General features: G+C 33.6%; 1 pseudogene; it reads left to right on the top strand.

The window, feature by feature from the left end:
• Positions 1–15,687: 15,687 nt before the first annotated feature.
• LOC116089584 lies at positions 15,688–15,806 on the top strand (annotated as a pseudogene).
• Positions 15,807–20,550: the final 4,744 nt, after the last annotated feature.

Below are 20,550 nucleotides of genomic sequence, written 5' to 3'. Positions count from 1 at the left end.
GTGTGTGTGTATGTGTGTGTGTGTGTGTGTGTGTGTATGTGTGTGTGTGTGTGTGGTGTATGTTTGTCTGTATGTGGGGGAAGAAGCCTGCTGGCTGAAAAGTAGAGAAAACGCCCAGCTAAGCTTTCCTCCTCAACTGACATACCAGAAAGAAAAAAAAAAAAAACCAGTTCTCCTTGTCCACTGTCTTATAAACTCTCCCAAAATTAATGTCTTTCCATTCTATCTCCTGTGCATCTCCCTGCATGTCCCCTTGACTTCCTCCAACTTGGTATTTTTCCTATATTCACTCCCTGTCAACTGGTAGTTCGTTCTGCCTCTTAACCTATTGTTAACTTTCTTCAATCTTGTTTACAATAAACAGAATATTATTAGAGCAAAGGTGTGAGCTTATGCTGAGCCATACCACAATTACAGACAGGTATTTTCATTATACAATCTCCCGGAGGCTTTCAATACAAGAAAATTAGCAAAGACATGCCTAATGTTGTATGTGAGCATACAAACATAAAATAATAGGTTTTCAGAGTTCAAAGGTAGAATAAAGAGCTTAATAAAAATTTCAAAGGTTAACAAAAACATTTATAATCGTACAAAATTATACCTTTTGGTCCCTTTTCTATACAAGAATCAATGGGTTATTTGATAATAAAAAGAAGTATAATTTTTCTTGTTGTTTAAATGCTGTCTGTTTACAAGCTACTACCTTGTTACTACCTTGTATTTTCACTTAATCATTCTTGTCTCTTGACACCATTAGATCCAGAACAGACTCATTCCTTAATTTCTGCTCCCAGTCACACATCCTTAGCCATATTCTTGCTAATTAACTCATATAGTAAGTTTCCAATGATCTCACACAATATAACATGGGGAATAATATTACTGAGATTTGTTTTTGTTGTTTATTGTTGTTTTTAACTCATTGGTTGTTTGGTTTTAGATTATCAATTCATTCCTAGTGTTCTACTTGATTATGAATTAACGAACAGACATTTTTTATTCTAATTATTGTAGCATGTTAATTCATATATCCTCATTGAGTTTAAGATTGATATCAATTTTAATTATTTAAGTGTTAACTAAAGCTAGCTAGTGTAGTATACTTAAATCTTCAGGGAAATGTAACTCGAGCTGCATTGACATAATTGTAATATTGGTACTTATTGAAATTTTCTCAGGTGATATTTATATACAGAAACTCTGATACACGAGTTTCTATTACCAAAAGCATTTCATCACCTGTGATTTATTTCCATATGAACTTTGCAATCACACTGAAATTCAAAGATTTTCTTCTTAGGATGCTGCACTAAAGATGGAAACTCTTGAGTATTTAGAAATGGTAAAAATAATGTAACAGGGACTTTGCATACTGTTTCTATATAAGGTGCTTCCTAGTGATGGCTTGAAATCCTTTCAGTTATTTCCTTGGAGTTGAGGAGGCCAATTTTAATAGGATTTTAAAATTCTCTTTTCATATTAATCCAATTGTTTCTTCATTGTAGGTTGTGTTATCTTGTTCCTCTTAGTACTTCCTTTGCCCTTGGCTGGGCAAAGGCATTTCCCCCCAATTTGTATGAAGAATAAATTCCTGAAAATGTTTTTCTTCCTCCTTGGGCCCATTTGACTTCCCCCGTGTTTAGCCATTAAACATTTCCCAATGCCAACAACTCGCAGATATTCTGCTTAATGATCTGGTTCCTGATGGATTTTACTCAGTGGATTCTCTTCAGTTTACCATTACCGAAATATTTTGCAGATTGAAGATTTCTAGATAACATTAACCAAGAAATATTCAGAAACTATTAAAGAATAATGTTTCAATCATAATTAAAATATATTTTTAAATTTCATCCACAATCCTCTAGACCTTCAATTATTATTAATTGTCTATCTCATCCCAACTTGTAAATATTTTACCATGTAAGACTATTAAGTAGTGATATATATCTCCATTTCATAGTCAAGTTGTAATTTTAAAAATTGAGCTAGTACTTCAAAATATGAGTTAGTAAAACATATTTGATTATTTGTTTAATTTCATATTGATATATATGTATATTTACAAATAAAATGTATTTACCACATATTGCAACAACCAGATTCTAGATTTACATAAATTTTTAAATAAAGCCATTTTGAAATTGAAAATTATGAATATACATTCTTTTCCAAATTTTAATCTTTCTCCTAGTCATATGCTGATATCATTGCTTAAGATAACAAAGGCCACAGCACAAGAAGTACATGTAATAACACTTAGGTATTTTCAACATTTTATAAAAAATCTAGATAAATCATTTTAAACTTCATTTATTAGAACTGTAACATTCCATTTACTGCAAACTTTTTGATAAATGCACTTGAAACTTTTATATTGAGAAAAATTCAAACACGTACTTAGAGAGATAAAGTAAATTATATCTGTGGACTGATGAAAACAATATTACTAAATATATTAAGTGATATATTCATAGAAATAAATATATGTAGATAGTGATTTTTAAAATTATTCCTATATTAGATGTTAATTAAAACTAGACATAAGATTTTATGTAGAATATTGTTTTAATATTTGATGTACAATATGCACTCAGAAATCACTCAATATATAATTCTTGTCTTTATTAATATTCAATTTTGATGGAATAAATGTTTTTCAACACTAATAGATCATAATTGAAAATATCATTTTTAAATTAGACAGACATTTGATAATTATAGAAAGACAATCAAAATCATTGCTATAAGTATAGATAGGCACTTAGTGGAAATCCTTGCCAAGCAAAATAAGTTATATCCTGAAGAGAGAAAAAACAAACAATGACATCTAAATATATTGTTCCAAACTAGTCAATTCAAAACACATTCATGTTACAGAATAATTATACTTAGCAAATTATGCTCTTGATTTCCTAATTACTAATAGCCATAGATACATTGTATTCTAAAAGTAGATCCTTAAAACACATAGAAAACATATCTATCCATCAATCTATCTCTCTATCTTTATCTATCTATCTATCTATCTATCTATATCTCTACATGTAATTTTACTTCAATTTAATATAATATTTAAACTGATCATATAATGGAATTTTTGAAATTTAATTTATGTAACATTTAGTGAAAAATTCCTCAAAATACAACAAATCAAACTGTACATAATAAAGGTTACTTTTTTGATTTCCAGGCAAGAGGATAGAATAAAATCTGCTTCTTTGTGACCCAAGTAAAAAAGTAAAAATAAAATAGAACAGACCTTAAAAATTTTTAAATAGGTGGCATGAACTAAATAAGGGATTCATTGAGTGTTTAAACAGGATCAACATAAAGGAATCAAGGAGATGAAAGAATTAAAGAGTAGAGTCCACAAAAAAAAAGTAGTATGAAAATCTTATAATGATTTATTTTGATTTTTTAATCAAATGTTGAAAATACCTAAGTGGCATTACATGTAATTCTTGTACTGTGGCTTTCATCATCTTAAGCAATGATATCAGCATATGGCTGGGAGGGAGATTCAAATTTTGAAAATGATTTATGTGTCCAAACTGAAATACAAAAGAAAATAAAAACAAAGGTTTACAAAGAAACAAGTAATTATTACATTTCCATTAAGCTCACATCTCAAAGGCAGAAAATAGAAATATTAAAACAACTGAAATGACAGAAAATAGTTCAAAATGTTACTCAGGAATAATAATAATAATAATAATAATAATAATAATAATAATAACCCCATATAATATGAAAGAATCAGTAGAAGAAACTACAGAGCTTTTTGGTGTTTGTCTCTGTCTTAGGTTGATAGGAGCTCAAGAATGGGGTCACACATCTCTGGCCACCAGCTTTCAAAAGCACACTCTTTCCCATTAAAACCAAAGCCCTGCAGGACATATGAATATGCACGCAATGAATTTCTTCATAGCAATGAATAACTGCCATGGTTAATAGCTTGGCTTGCTGAAAGTGATCCTGTTTGAAGACAATCAATCTGTTTAGGTTACAAAGTCCAAAAGTTAAAAAGCAACAAAATTAAAGTTGTCGGCAGGAATGTCCCAGGTATTAAATTCAGCTGCTAACTGACAAAGATCAAACACTTAGTCTTGTTGCAGGAATATTTAAAAAAATGAATCCACCCCGCAAACTCTATTTCCTGTTGGACCACTTTCTTGAGCTAGTGCACTTCAGACATCACTATGTCCCAGTGGGCTCTTGTGATTTTCTCCCAGCTATTTTCAACATCTCGCTCAAATGCAAGATGTTTTGTTTGTTTGTTTGTTTTTGTTTTTTTCGAGAAAGGGTTTCTCTGTGTAGCCTTGACTGTCCTGGAACTCACTCTCTATACCAGGCTGGCCTCAAACTCAGAAGTCTGCCTACCTCTGCCTCCCAAGTCCTGGGATTAAAGGTGTGTACCACCACTGCCTGGCATAACTCTTTACATACCCTCTACAATCATTCACCTAACACCTAATATCTGGTAAAGCATTACTCTTAAGGTTTAATTTTCTAATCAGATTTATATAATAATAAGATCACAATTACAGCAAGCCAATACAATTATTTTAGAAGCAAATAATAAGGACAATATTCTAACCCAATTAATCTATTTTGTAAAAAACCTTTGCTTGGTTGTATAACCTGTGGAGTCTGACTTGTCTTCGTAGTCTGCCTCCATGATGAACTTTCTTTTCCACTCCTCATCTTTCTCCTCCTCCAACTCTAGCTCTACATCTCTATTCCTGTCCAATCACAGGCCTGTCACTGCCCTAATGTGATTGGACAGAAAAAATGCTGCAACAAAGTCTGGCCACTAGGTATATGGGTGGCTCTCAGAATTGATAGAAAACACTTGCTCTCTAGTAAGAGTGGAGACTACACTCCAGCTTAACTCAGATAGCTGATAGGTATTTTGAGCCATCTTCATCATTGATATTTCCAGTACTGAAAATATTAAAGGAAAGATAAGACCCATTAAATCTTTTCCTTTTGATTAATTTTTCTAAATCAGTTTCCACAGTCTCCATGTTCTCTGTCCCACAAAGTCTAAAAGCTTGAAGCAAGGCAGCTTGTCAAATCTGGGACATAGGCAAGCAAAGGTGGGTCGAGAACATATGTCCAATATAGCTTTCCTGAGACCACTGTCAGAGCTCTCATCAAGCTCACCAGTCAGCATCATTCTTTGTGCCAGCATCAGCATGTCACACCAATTATTCTGGCAACTACCACGCTCATATAGCATCCTGCAGAAAAAAAACACAAAAATTCCAGATCAGATATTAAATACCCAATCAGGATCCTGCCAGTAAATAGATCTTTCCATTTTACCTAAGCATAAGTATACCTAGTTGTAGGGTCCATTAGACACTCAGTAGACAGTTTTTTGGCATTCAAATTTTTAAATTTTAAAAACAAAAGGAGATGATTTAAATAATATGTATGGGGGTACATTTTTCCCTCTTTTCTTTTTTATGAAGATACAACCAACACACAAAATATCTGTTTATGAAAACCTATTTATTTATTTATTTATTTATTTATTTATTTATTTATTGTTTCTATTGGAACGGAGTCAGGAGATAAGGTTGAAGAGGTAGCCTTTGCTCCAGTACATGGTCTTACACACATGCCCTACACACATTCAGTAAGTGCTAGGTAGATTTTGAGCGTTTAAAGGAAATCACATGAGGGTTGGAGGGTAAAAGTAATAAGGGTCATAAAAGGAAAAAGGAAGGTGGATTTGATCCAAACAAATTCTTTTCCATATTTAGTATTCTCAAACCATAAAATTAATTTTAGAATGCATGACATAATTATAACAAAAAAAATTTAAAGAAAACCAAATATTGCCTCATTTATTTACTAACCTATGTCATTCTATCATTTTTCTTTTTGAGAAAGTGTTTATCTGTGTTGCCCATCATTCTAACCATTTAAAAGTAATTTCTCTGAGAAATTTGTACAACTTAATACAATCACATGAACTCCCCTCACAGTCTCTCTCAGACCTGGTTACTCCATTCCTATCCATACAACTTTGTGTCTTCATTTCACCTCATTCCCTTAGATATTAGGCATAGTTTTCTTTTCACTTATAACTTTTAGATTAAAATATAATTGTATCATTTTTCTTCTTCTCTTTTCACCTATCAGCCTCTCCCATCTATTTTCCCTCCAACCCCCAGCCTCTCATGTACCCTCTCTTATTCTCTCTCAAATTTGTTTTTTCATGTGTGTGTGTGTATATATATGTATATATATATATATATATATACATATAGACATACATACATATTTAAGAAATGTATATTATGATATATATTTAAATGCAACTTTCTGTGTTCTTAGTCATTTAGTGTGTTTGTGTGTGTGTGTGTGTGTGTGTGCGTGTGTGTATGCATATATTATATCAGGGTTGGTCCTTTGATACTGAATAGATTCAGGAGGCTCTTCACTGTGAAGACTAATTCACCTGTTCTACATAGTGGGTAGTTCCCTCTAGTAATTTGTCTAGCACTGACTCCTTGAGATTTTCTCTTTTCACACTAGCTTGTATATCCATGTTCTCACTGTTTAATCTAACTTCCAAGCTTATTGATTCAATCCAGCTTCTCTCTACTTCTGACTAAATTTCTCTGGTTGGATTCATATTAGCTTTGGCAATATGCCTTTGCTGTTTCACATCTTCTGTGTCTTAATTAGGGTTTTACTGCTGTGAACAGACACTATGACCAAGGCAACTCTAATACAAGACAGCACTTAATTGTGGCTGGCTTCAGGTTCAGAGGTTCAATCCATTATCATTGAGCTAGGAGCATGGCAGCATCCAGGCAGGCATGGCATAGGAGGGGATGAGAATTCTCCATCTTGTTACTAGGTATACAGGAGAAGACTGGCTTCCAAAAAGCTAGGGTGACGATCTTAAAGCCCACACCCTCAGTAATACAACTCCAAGAAGCCTACAGCTATTCAAACAAAGCCACACCTCTTAATAGTGCCACTCCCTGAGCCAAGCATATACAAATCATCATATGCTGGATAGTTCTTTCTTCAGCTGTGTTTCTCTTTTTCTCTGTATAATCTGTCTTTGTAATACAGTCTGAGTAAAACTGTCATCCACACAGCACACAGCATAACACTATTTCTTTCTTTCTCTGCTGTCCTCCTGTGAGTTAGGCCTATTCTACTTCTGACTCATTGTGTCAAATCTTTCTCTGATTCATCACTTTGACTGACCATCAATTAGATGCCACTTTCAAACATCGCTACTTCTTTCTACAAGCTAATCTTACCTTCTTTGTTAAAGATTAAAGATGTATACTAAGAGCATATCTGTCTTTAAGCCAGATCATGCTGTAATCCAGAGCATGTTTTGTACACAACCAACCATGCTTCCCTTTGTTTGAGTGAGAGCATATCAAATGATAGAGTTATCAGTGATTTCTCTAGACAAGCATGCCACATTTTCATCATTAAGGAAATTTTCTGATGTTGGTTATTGATATGGTTCATATGTGTCAGAGCTGGGTAAGTACTTTTATTAGTTCTTCTCTCTGGCAATTTACATTGCAACTTTTGGTACTATGAAAGCTAGACTCCAGGAAGCAAGCTTTGTGATCATATCTACCTTGAGTTGCTTCAAGCCCTGTAATGATACTTTATTGTGTCTTCACTCAATAATCCTCTGCCACATATGGGGCCACAGTCATGGGTCCCTCCATGTGTAATCTTTGGTTGGTGGTCCATTCCCCTGGAGTTTCATCTTTTGAATCAGTACTTATATTTCATCAGAAAGTGGTTGGTTACTCCAATTATGCTCATGTATATTGTACCAACTGACATGTCACACTAAGCTTGTTATCATTTTAGTTCTCAGGGTTCCCAGCTAGGGAAGATTCATGCTTTCTTTTTTACCTGCTCTTGTACCATTCATATAACCTTTCTGCAATATTAAGTAATTTGAATAATATAATTTGGAAATATATTAGGGTTTTCTATTCCTTTTCATGTTCTCTTCTCTACCTTGCCCTCACATCTTTTACCAGTTTCACCATTTCTTTTCCATACGACTACCTTAAGCCATATAGCATTGCTTTTTATCTTTTTCCCCATTGAATTCCCTGCCCACTGTCTCTTCCTATTTCCTAGAATTCAGTAGATATTCCAAATGAAACATAGGTATTTGAAATTCAAAATCAGGATTCAAGAACGATGCAACATTTGTCTATCTGCATCTGGGTTAGATCATTTAGAATAATTGTTTCAAAATATAATCCTGTACCTGTGAATTCCATGATTTTATTTTTCTAAACAGTAGAATAATATTTGGTTGAATATTTGGTTGTATAAATATGATAACTTTTACCAATTTCTAAGTTGATAGTTAATTAGACTGTCCCCACTTTCTGCTATTGTCAAAAGAATACCAAGGAGGATAGGCAAGTAATATGAGTAGTATTTTTATAGAAAGAGACAGAACTTTTGGGCATATGCCTCAGAGTACCTTATAAAAGGATCATGCTGCAGGTCTATTTCTAGTTTTTTTGAGGAACTGCCATAATGATTTCTATAGTGGCTGTACAAATTTCTACTCTCACTCTCTCTGAGTGTTTCCCTTTCCCACACCTATATTCATCACTCTTATTTGTTTCTTTGAAAGGTTGTTTGTTTGTTTTTAGTCTTAACCATTATAACTGAGGTGAGATTAAATTTTTTTTTTTTTTTTTTGTTGTTGTTGTTTTTTTGAGACAGGGTTTCTCTGTGTAGCCCTGGCTGTCCTGAAACTCACTCTGTTGATCAGGCTAGCCTTGAATTCAGAAATTCACCTGCTTCTGCCACCCAAATGCTAGGAGTAAAGATGTGCACCACCACTGCCCAGAGAGATTAAATATTAATATTTGTTTTAATTAACTTTTTCCAGATAGCTATGGATATTTTTTATGTCAACTGACTATAATTTGTTTTTCTCATCTTCTGGTACTAACAATTTTCAGTTTACCATCACATAATGGTAATATATGTGATCTGAAGACAGATGTTTTTGTTTATTTTATACTTTTAATCAATTATATATTTGAATGTGAGAATTAAAGCAAAAATAATTACTAATCATGAAGTAGTATTTCCCTAGCCATTTTTTTAAATTCAAAATACAATTTATATATTTTAACATAATATTGATCCTCAACTTCAGGATTGTACTTCTCTCTGAATTTAATATTACATCTGATAAAGCATAGAAATATATTGAAAACCACTTGTGGTTTATACTACTGTACTATTTTCATTGTACTGTACTATTATTTTTCATGTACTACATGAATCATCAGAATCGTAGTAATGAGTAAGAAGGAAACATGGCTAGATTTCTGTTCCAATATAGAAGGTTTGCATCATTTTTCTTTCTGCAGATACTCAATAAAAAAGAGATTAAGCACATGAACTTCTACAAGCTTTTACATGGAATTGAAATATGATCCTGATTCCCACCCACATCCTTCTGTGGTCAGCTGTGGCTCCCTCGCTAATATATCTGGATATTGGCTGATATCTGCCAGGAGAGCAGTTAAATTCTTTGAGCAGCTTCTCAGTGGGGCTGTGATTTTAAAGTTTCTGTGTAATGGAGTGTATTACCATTTGCCATATGATGAGATAGCTTGTCTGTCAGCCAGGGAGCTGTTTAACGTTATATATAGGTCAAATGAGCCAAAAAGAGCAAGAGAAGAAGAATATTGAGTATCTTGAAAGCATTAGCTCAAATCTCAGAGCCAACCCCTACTTTTCTCCATGGCTGTCTGATATCTTCAGATGAAATTGATTTTGTATTATTGGAAGAACTAAGAGAAATGTATTTGAAATAAGTCCTTGAAGGGCATGAATTTTCCCTAAGGCTAAGTCAAATGGTTTATACATTCTACTACTAGCATTTTAAATTTTCACCTTGGGTCAAATAATATTCATGTTATTAAGAATCACTGAGTGTTTTCCTCAGCTCACACTACTGTCTATTTATGAGTCACCATTCAAAGATGCTAAATTATAAAATTAAAATACTTTATCTGCCTCTTACAAAGGCACCTTTAACATTAAGAGAACTGTATTAGATAGCATTTATGGTAATGTTTTAGTAGCTAAATGACTGAAAGATTTTAAAAAGGAAATAGATTATGTTTCTTAATTGTAGGAAGCATTCTGAAAATTTGGAAAATGAAATTATGTGTCACTAATTCCAGTCCAGGTGGATTATGAAATTATAGATTTTATATATTTCACATCAGATATTTTGTCTTATCAAAAAATAATGTTGATTGCACATACACATACATTATACCTCTTAATTTGATGTTGATTTTATCATAATTGTGATGGCTATTCCTAGTAGCTTGATTACATCTGGAATGAACTATGATCCAGAAATGGAAGACACACCTTGTGTTCCAGATCATGAGGCTGGATCTGGACATGGAGCTCTTGATACATAGTAGCCATGAAAATCTTATGCTCCGACAAGGTAGTAAACATCTTTAATTCCAAGAGACTGAAGCACACAGATTGCTGAGTTTAAGGTCAGTGCTGGACAAAGCAAGTTTTAAATCCAGGTTTGGTGTGTACTGGTCTTTTATCTGAGCCATACCTTCTGCTGTAGGCCTACATAAGAACATTAGAAAAATGAAGATATGCTCTTCTTTGACTGCTGGCCCTTACTTGCTACCACATCTGGCAAGTTGGAATCTACTTCTATAGAAGAGCAGCTCAAACAACTACCCTCATGGGATTGAGCAATTACTAGCTTCTTGGACTTCATCTTCACAGCTGTCCATTTTTGGGTTAATTGGACTATAGACTGTAATTCATTACAATAAATTCCCTTCACATATAGAGATGTTCCATAAGTTCTGTGACTCTAGAAAACCCTAAGACAGCAAATATTTGTATCCAAGAACTATGATGAAAACTACTGTAGAATACTGAAATTTAAGAGAGTATTTAAAAAATATCTAAGAATGTTTAGCAAGTGTCACTCTGTTACTTCTGTTTAAAGTTCCTTTACCAAGACTGAAGACTTGTATAAGCTTGGACTAGATAAAAGTATTGTCTGCTTTTGCAAAAGGGTAAGAATTGGTTCCGGCATTTACATAGGGCAGCTTGCACTGCCTTGGGCTCCAGTTCCAGGAGGTCTGATGCCTTCTCCTCCTCCTAAGACCTCTGTACATATATCCATATACAGACACACTTCCTACAAAATTTTTAAAATAAGTTAAAAACACAAAAATAAATTTAATCATTTTATTTTTAGCCTACATTTTTTTTGAAATTGAAGTATGTTATAAACCTGTAATGTTGTAATAAGTTAATAAATAATTGTGACAAATTTGAATTTGGTAAAGCTAAGTATGTAAGAAGGATATAAAACAGTACCATCATTCTATCAGTGTCTTGATATTAAAACATAAATATATTCATACTAAACACATAATTTTAGTGAAGTTAATAAATTTAATGAAGTTGGATAATACTATGGTTTACCTAACTTTAACTTTTGTTGTGTAAGTTTGTGATATACTAATTTGTTGTTGAATATCAGAGTATTAATTGCAAGCTAACAGTGTAACTATGCAAGAGATTCTCAAATATACACTGTTTTATAGGTATATGGGTGAAATGTTAATTAAAGACATCAAGTTGGAAGATTCAAATAAATTAAATATGCCATTGATATTACACAGATATTTTAGGTACAATTGGCAGAATAAAATGAGACATAAGAGAAGGAAAATCACTGAGATTGAACCTCAAAATGTTTATGATGTTTTCAGAGTTTTCTGAAGAAGTCCTTTGATTGTTCTGAACCTTTATCTTGGCATTCTGGAGTGAAAACAAAGCTCCTTACCTCTGAGATGCTACAGCACTCTATGTAATAGTGTAAAAGTTTGTCATACCATACATGCCTAGTTATTATTTTGTTGTTATTTAGAAAAGTATCTCATTGAGTACCTATAAAAATAAAATCTTATTTTAACTTTGTTAATTAATTTTTTCACATTTAAATTTTTACTTAAATTACAAAGTCTAGTTTAGAGGGTAATTCTTCATAATTCTTTGGCAAAACACTGTTTTTTTTCTGCTATATATTTTTATATGATGAATAAATATTGACTGTGTTTGTGTTTACCATTTCATGAAAAACATCTGTACTTGGCATTGTGTTTGCTTTGCTGTCATATTCCAGGGATTTGAAGAGAAAAATGCAAAACAACATTTAGGCAATAAGTCAAATAAATCTCTAAAGATTATAAAGGAGGCTTAGTGGGAAAATGAATAAGCCACATTGTTTTTAGCATTCCATAATATAGGCTGTATTTATAAACTTACTATATCCACTTTGTTTTTGGAATAAAGTTCATTTTGAAAATTCAATAAATGTTTTTCTAAACTATCAGAAGTGAGAGTATTGTTTGAAGACACAGAAATATACTGCAGTTACTTTATCACTTTGTGGGTGACTCTATTTATAAAATATATGAACTAAATTTATAAAATTGCACCCATTTACAAATTCTAAAAACTAAGGATTTAGTGTTATGAGTAAATATAATGCTGATTCTCCTACCTTAAAGTTTATAGATATTATTTTGCACCTGGGATATATTCTTCTTGCTTTTTCTGTTCTTAGTCATCTTTCTCACTTTCTTGTATGACATTAGGGTTATTTTTCATGTATTGGAGTAATCTTTATGAAATTTTCTAAGTCGAACCAGTTTTATGCTCTGCACAGTCATGAAACCAAACAACCCAATAACATACATAATAAATTCTTATGGAAACTAGTTTTTTATTAACACTGTAACAGCTTCTGTAAACATCAGTCATGGTCATTTGAACACCAGATATCTGGGAGAAGATTACTCTGCCCAGGAGTGTTTACTAGAATTTGAAACATAGAAAAGTCGTTTAATTTTTAATGAAAACATTCTTATGAGAAAGAATTTACTGTTTTTTTTCTTGTTGTAGGTGTATGAGTCTAAGTGAGATAATACTATTTGTATGTTATTCCCTTGGATCTGGAGTTACAAAGGTTGTGAGGCATCCAGCAAGTGTGCTAGCCATCAAATTTGAGTCCTTCTTAGTACAGCAAGTTCTCATAACTACTGTGCTATTATTTTAATCCTGAATGAATATTTGAATTCTACAGTCAAATAATGTACACTTTGTAATAATGTACATTTCAAATAAATATTACAACATCAAAGTAATTTTGGTTAATCAACTCATACCATTTGTGTCATGATAAAAATCATAACAAATATATAAATTTTGTTATTGAATGTTTTTTTAATCTTGTTTGTATGTTTTTTCCTACTTGTATGACTGTCTACCACCTGTGTGCCATATTCCCATGGAAGGCAGCAGAGAAAATCAGATCCCTTGAAATTTTAATTGCTAGTGGATTTGATTAGCCATGTCTTTTCTAGAAATTATATTCCCCTTAAGCCCCAAATTTCATCAATACACACGCACACACACACACACACACACACACACACACACACACTCACATACAGAGGAAGAGAGAGAGAGGTCTATCTATCTATCTATCTATCTATCTATCTATCTATCTATCTATCTGTCTATCATCTATATGTATATATATATACATATATATGTATGTATTGTATATATGTATGTACGTATGCATCTATCTAACTATCTATCTATCTATCTATCTATCTATCGTCATAATGTTTACTATCACACTAGCTATAGAGTTTTGAGATCATTCACCAAACATCCTACATCACCAGATTTGCACTCGATGGAAAAGACTCAGACACAAAGAACAGAATTTGGAAGAATATACACATGCTCACAAAGCCTGTGGGAAAGCTGTATATGAACACATGAAGAGAAGCTTCATTAAAGTCTCATACTATGGGGACTTTGGGAGGGGTAGGGATTCTGTAACAGCCTGTGAAGAGAAGAATTTATAAAATGTTTAGTAAGCACTACAAGCACGGTTTTCTGTCACTGTATGCAGAAAGACATTCATGTGAAAAGAAGAGAGCCCAAAGATCCTACTGAGTTGATGAATAGGAAGTTAGAAGGTGTATAGCACAGAGGAAATGAGGTGTGGAGCACTTATTGCCATCACCAGGGTTTCCCAGTGCAACTCCTTATTCTTGGCCGCTTTGCAAATCTACCCACTCTGTTATTGCCTCTCCTGCAAGCTAAGAAAAAATGCAGGACTACAAAACAAAATGTGCTTAAAAAGTGTCATGGAAACCAATGAAAAAGTAACTATGGGAAAACAAATCATAATGAAAGGATGACTTCAAAAATCATAGGGGTGGAACAGAAAACCTCGGGAGGTAAGAGTTAGGGGAACCCTCCAGAAGGTACCAGAGACCTGGGAGATAGGAGACTCTCAGGACTCAAAGGGAGAGACCCTAGATGAAATACCCAACAGTGCAGAGAGGGAACCTGTAAAGTCTACCTCCAGCAGAAAGATAGTGCATCAAATAAGGAATCCCACAATCAAAACTTGGACACATAATTTTTTTGTCTGAAAAAAATGCAGGGATGGAAATGAAGAGGAGCCTGAGGAAATGAAGGTCAAGTGACAGACCCAAAGTGGGATCCAGATCAAGAGGAGACCCCAAGGCCTGACACTATTACTGAGGTTGTCCAATGGTCACAAAAAGGGACCTATCATGACTGTACTCTGGAAGACACAAAAAAGCAGCTGAAAGAGTCAGATACAGATATTTGTACCCAACCAGTGGACAGAAGATAGTGACTTGTGGTTGAATTAGGGGAAAACTGGAAGTAGCTGAGGAGGAGGGCATCTCTGTAGGAGGACCAGTAGTCTCAACTAACCTAGACTACTGAGATCTCTCAAACATTAGACCACAAACCAGGCAACATACTCCAGCTGATATGAGGCTTCCAACACATATACAGCAGAGGACTGCTGGGTCTGGGTTCCGTCAGATTCAATGCACCTAACCCTCAAGAGCCTGGAGACCACAGGGAGTTTAGAGGTCTGGTGGGGTGGCAGGTGGGGAGTGGGCTCATCATCACAGAGACAGGGAGTAAGGAGAAAGTATGGGATGTAACAAATGGAGGGCGGACTGGAAGGGGATAAAATATGGAGTATAAAAAAGATTAAATTAATTTTTATGATATATATATCATAGGGGTATCAGTATATACATTATTAGTTATCATCATTGCAAGGTGTGGGTATTAAACTTGGCTTACTCACAGAATTACCACCAATTTATATTTCTGATATTCATGGAAAGCTGTTTTTTTTTTTTTTTGACAAACTACTGGGGATACTTTCACTTTTAAATAAACATATTACAGTTTACCCCCCAAATTATCTAAACTGATGAAAAACTGTTTAGAAATGTATCATATTCCTCTCAGTGGGTTTCATTATTAAAGGAGAATACCAGTTTATTTATGAATTAGGAGAGATCAACATTTTTAACTCACACTATACACGATAGCACTTAGCAAGTATATTTTATAGAAATGTAAAAATTTTCAAGTTCCAGAGGTTGAGACTGAATTAATTTGGGCAAATTTACCAGTATTAATGCATAGTTGCATACAATTTATTTTATGGAATATTGATGATATTAAATATGTAAGAATCACTTAAAAATTATTTCAAGTGTCTACGGCCATACAACCCTGAACGTGCCCAATCTCATTCCATCTCGGAAGCTAAGCAGGGTCGGGCCTGGTTAGTACTTGGATGGGAGACTGCCAGGGAAGACTGGGTGCTGTAGACTTAAAAAAAAATTATTTCAAGTATTTTAGAAAATTGACAGTAGTATTTCAAAAATGCATGTATGCTAAGTATGATGGAATTTTCAGTTTCCAAACAAGTAGACTAAGCTAAAATTTATTAAAAGTGAAAAATGACAACAAATTTATGTAAAGGAATATGCACAACAAAAGTCTAATTAGAAAGATCAATTTGTATGTAGGAATTTTCTAGGATGTTAAGAAACATACTGAAAATTTAAAGAGCTGGTATTCCTTCTCTTTAAAAGGAAAGTTAAAAATGATGTATAAAGCAACAATGTAGAGAAGTTTATACTATACTGAAAAATTTCACATACATATATTGGATAACAATTTTACTTTCTTTTTAGAGACAAGCTGTTCCTTTACCAACTACACTCAAATAATAACTATTTAGCCTAAAGTTATGCATATAACAAGCCCAGGTTCCCAAGTAAGTTAATAATTAAGCATACTTTACCTAATATTAACTTGCACAAGAAATACGGAGAATAAGCCTGGAACTGGGCAGGCTCCCAGGACTCAATGTCAGAGATCTTAGCCGAAATGTCCAATACTGAGGATATGGAGCCTGAAGAGACCACTCCAGTCAACTAGGACTCCTATTGGATAGTTGGGGTCTGCAATCCACCTACAAAACTTTTGAACCCTAATTGCTCCTGTCTAAAAGAAATGCAGGGACAAAAAAATGGAGCTGAAGAAATGAATGACAACTCAGGATCCATCCCACAGGCAGGGACCAGTGTCTGACACTGTTAGTGATGCTATGTTGTGATTGCAGATAGGACCCTAACATGGCTGTCCTCTGAAAGGTTCTACCAGCAGCTGACTGAGACAGATGCAGACACTCCCATCCAAACACTGGGCGGAGCTCAGAGAACTCTATGGAAAAGTTACGGGAAGGACTGAAGGAACTGAAGGGGATGGAAAGCCCATACGAAGACCAACAGTGTCAACTAACCTGGATCACTGAGGGCTCCAAGAGACTGAGCCACTAACCAAAGAGCCCTAGGACGTATGTAGCAGGTTGCTGCTTTGTCTGACCTCAGTAGATGATGATATGCCTGTTCCTGTAGATACTTGATGCTCCAGGGTGAGGGAATACTACAGCGGGGGTGGGGGGACACCATCTCAGAGGTGGAGGCGAGAGGGATGGGGGAAAGAACTCTGATAGTGGAAATGAGGGGGAGGGCAACATTTGGACTGTAACTAAATAAAACAATTAAGTAAAAGAAAAAGAAAGATTTAAAAACTTAAGCAAGGAATTTACATTGGAATAATCCTGATTTCTGTGGAAAATAATTGACATTTGATCTCATTTAAGAATAAAGTAGTAAGATATGTATGTATATAAATGTGTGTGTGTTGAGCTAAATTGATTCATATATAATTTTCTTTTCTTCCATATTTGTAAAAACAAAACAAACAAAAAAAAAACAAAAACAGGCCACAGAAAGTTACTTAACCTGTTGGTGAAGTAACCAATAATGTAGTAAAATTATTTTGACTCTGTTCCTCAGAATTTATAATTTATAATTAGACAATTAATATTAAGACAAATTTTAGATAAGTAATTCTTATATTATTACAATAAATTAGTTCAAGGAGCCTGATATGCCATTCTACTGAGAGGCCCTGCCAGAGCCTTACAAATACAGAAGCTGATGTTAGCAGCCAAACATTAGACTGAGCGAGAGGTCCGTAATAGAGGAGTTAGAGAAGGGACTGAAGGAATTGAGGAGTTTTGCAACCCCATGGGAAGAACAACAATATCAACCAACCAGACCCCCCAAAACTCCCAGGGACTAAGCCATCAACAAAGGAGTACACATGGCCCCAGCTGCATATGTAGCAGAGAATGGCCTTGCCAGGCAACAATGGAAGGAGATGTCCTTGGTCCTATGAAGGCTGGATAGATGCCCCAGTATAGGAGAATGGAGGGCGGGGAGGTAGGAGTGGGTGGGTGGGTGGAGGAACACCTTCGTGGAAGCAGGGTGAGAGAGGATGTGATAGGATGTTTCCAGGAGGGAGGGAAACCAGGAAAGGGGATAAGAGTTGAAATGTAAATGAAGAAAATATTCAATAAAAAAAGGTATGAAAATTTCAGTGTATGTTCCATAAATTTATCACTGAGGATTTATACATTTTTAACTCTCAGAAATACATCTGCCTAACTATTTTCAATGTAGTGCTTTGAGAAGGTGATCAGAGATCTGACAATCCATTGTTTCTGCTGTTCCAACCTGGCATACCTCACAGTTGCTCTAGATAGTGGATTTTAGGTTGTGAAATAAGGCTCATTAACTGTTAAATGCTTCAAGATATAAAATTCCAGTATTCATTTATTATGATATAACTTAATAAAGGATGGAAATTAACTCACCATTAATCAGTCTAGCCACAATGACTAAAATATAAATAGAAAGTGCAGAAATTTTCTCACACATCAGAGCCTATGGAGTTTATTTTCTAAATTTCTAACTATAAATTTATGTAAAAATATTAAACATCAGTAGTATTATATTTTTGTGAAATTTATATATATAAAACATATTTATTATTACTTTCCTGTTTAAAATGTACTTTGAATTATTAAAAACTATACATATATATCTATATATGGTCAATATAAAGTTGGGAATGGAGGAAGTAGTAGGAGGAGGGTATGGAAATATAGTAAATATTAACGTATCTGAAGGTAATTATAAATATGAACTGAAAGAGTAGATGTTAGAAATGCTGACATACCTTGGCATTCTCATAATGTGTCTTTTACTTTTTAAGATTACCATTAACTATTTTAGGCTATCTGATATCCTGGGTAAAGAGATTTATGGGATTTCTTTCACTCTTTTTCTAAATACATTATGTAACACCAGAAGTATTAAAATACTTCTGGACCCAGTGGGGTATGTGGGATGCAATAGGTGTGTAGAAACTGTAAACAGATATCCATGGAGTATTATTTTCACTAACTGCAAGTAAACTTATAGAGCATTAAGCATTAGTAAGTCATCATTATTAGCTGTAACCAATGATTATGTTAAATAATTAATTTGAAAAAAGTATATTTCCTAAAATCCATATGGTAACCATACCTTTAAAGCCTAAAATAAGAATGAAATCTTCATATTTTACTACAAACTGTTTTGAAAAAATATAATTTATATGAAAATACTTATCTGAAGATTTCTTAAAAATTAACCTTGATCACACGTTACAAAATGAAACCCTTTAAGGTTTTTTAAATATAATGGTTTGTCCTAGAATTTACATTTGGTCCTGTTTACCAGTACAAAGATTCACCATATGGTATGTTTTCTCTTTATTAAGTAAACATGAGTTGTTTTCTGTCAAAGGGATTTTTAGTAACTATATGACTGCCATGAGACAGTCCATATGTGCATTTGAAATTCTTTATAGATTTTCAGGCAAAGAGAGACTCATTTAATCTATTTCTGTAATTTAGCAAATAGTTTGTGTACACATGCTTTGTCTACATGTATTTCTAGTTTCCTATTGCAAGCCTGGTTTCTGGAGAACCCAGAAATAGCACCAAGTTCCCTGGACCTGGGGCTACAGAGCGTTGGAAGCTATCAGGTGGGTTTTTTTTTTTTTTTTTTTTTTTTGGAATAGAACCCAGGTGCTCTAGAAAGGCAGCACATGTTCTTAACTATGAAAGGATCTTCCTAGATCCAACAGCCATAATTATACAGACAAAAATTTTTTGGGTCATGAAGATCATTTCTTATTTTCTCAGTATATAAGTAGAAACTATTTTACAGAACCAAAAATAAAAGGTTTAGAAAATTAATACATTGAAGTGAAATTATTATTATTATTATTATTATTATTATTATTGATATAAAAATGTAGATTTTGGAACTTTTGTAAGAGAACAGTCATCATAACACAGCTTTCACCCTTTTGTCATGTGTGATACAACCAGTGAAACTTTAAAACTAACTCCCCCTACCCCCAAAAATATGTAACATGAAGCTGATAATCTGGGCTTGAACAAAGCAGTTTTCAGTACATATCATCTCATATGATCACATTTAAATCACTTAATTAAATAAGAATTATGATGATTAAGGATGGTTAAACAACTTGCTTTCATTCATTTTAAAGTGAATTTTACATGACATTGCTGGCATGCTTAAACTTCTCTATGTTATTGATTTCTCTATTATATTTTGTCGTTCATTTATTATTTACTACACTCAAGCAATGAGTTCAGGCTGATATACTGCCATTTGTATTATATCCTCACTCTCAAATTTTCTGCTCTTCAGCTCTATTCATGGATTTTCTTTTATTGTATAAAGTCTTCCGAAATTTCAGCCTAGTAAGAACTCATTAAAAGATAATTTTCCCAAGTACGGAAGCAATAATATAGCATCTATAAAGTACTAATATGTATATTATGCTATGTAAGATACTTTATTTTTCTTGTGTTAAAGCCAATTATACACCAAGAGCCTTTACAGTTTAACTGGTAATATTGACTTTCTCTCACACATGGTTTAATTAACAATGACCAGTCAATAAATATAATAAACCATATAAAGACAAAAATTGTACCATCATTTAAATAGATGTATAAAATGCCATTGGAGAACTCCAATATAATTTTATGATAAAAAATCCTGCTGGGCATTGGTGGTGCACGCCTTTAATCCCAGCACTTGGGAGGCAGAGGCAGGTGTATTTCTGAGTTCAAGGCCA

Source organism: Mastomys coucha, unplaced genomic scaffold, assembly GCF_008632895.1.
Source record: "Mastomys coucha isolate ucsf_1 unplaced genomic scaffold, UCSF_Mcou_1 pScaffold14, whole genome shotgun sequence".
Classification (NCBI taxonomy): domain Eukaryota; kingdom Metazoa; phylum Chordata; class Mammalia; order Rodentia; family Muridae; genus Mastomys; species Mastomys coucha.
The sequence above is the reverse complement of the archived record's forward strand: the minus strand, read 5'-3'. Positions and strand labels throughout refer to the sequence as shown.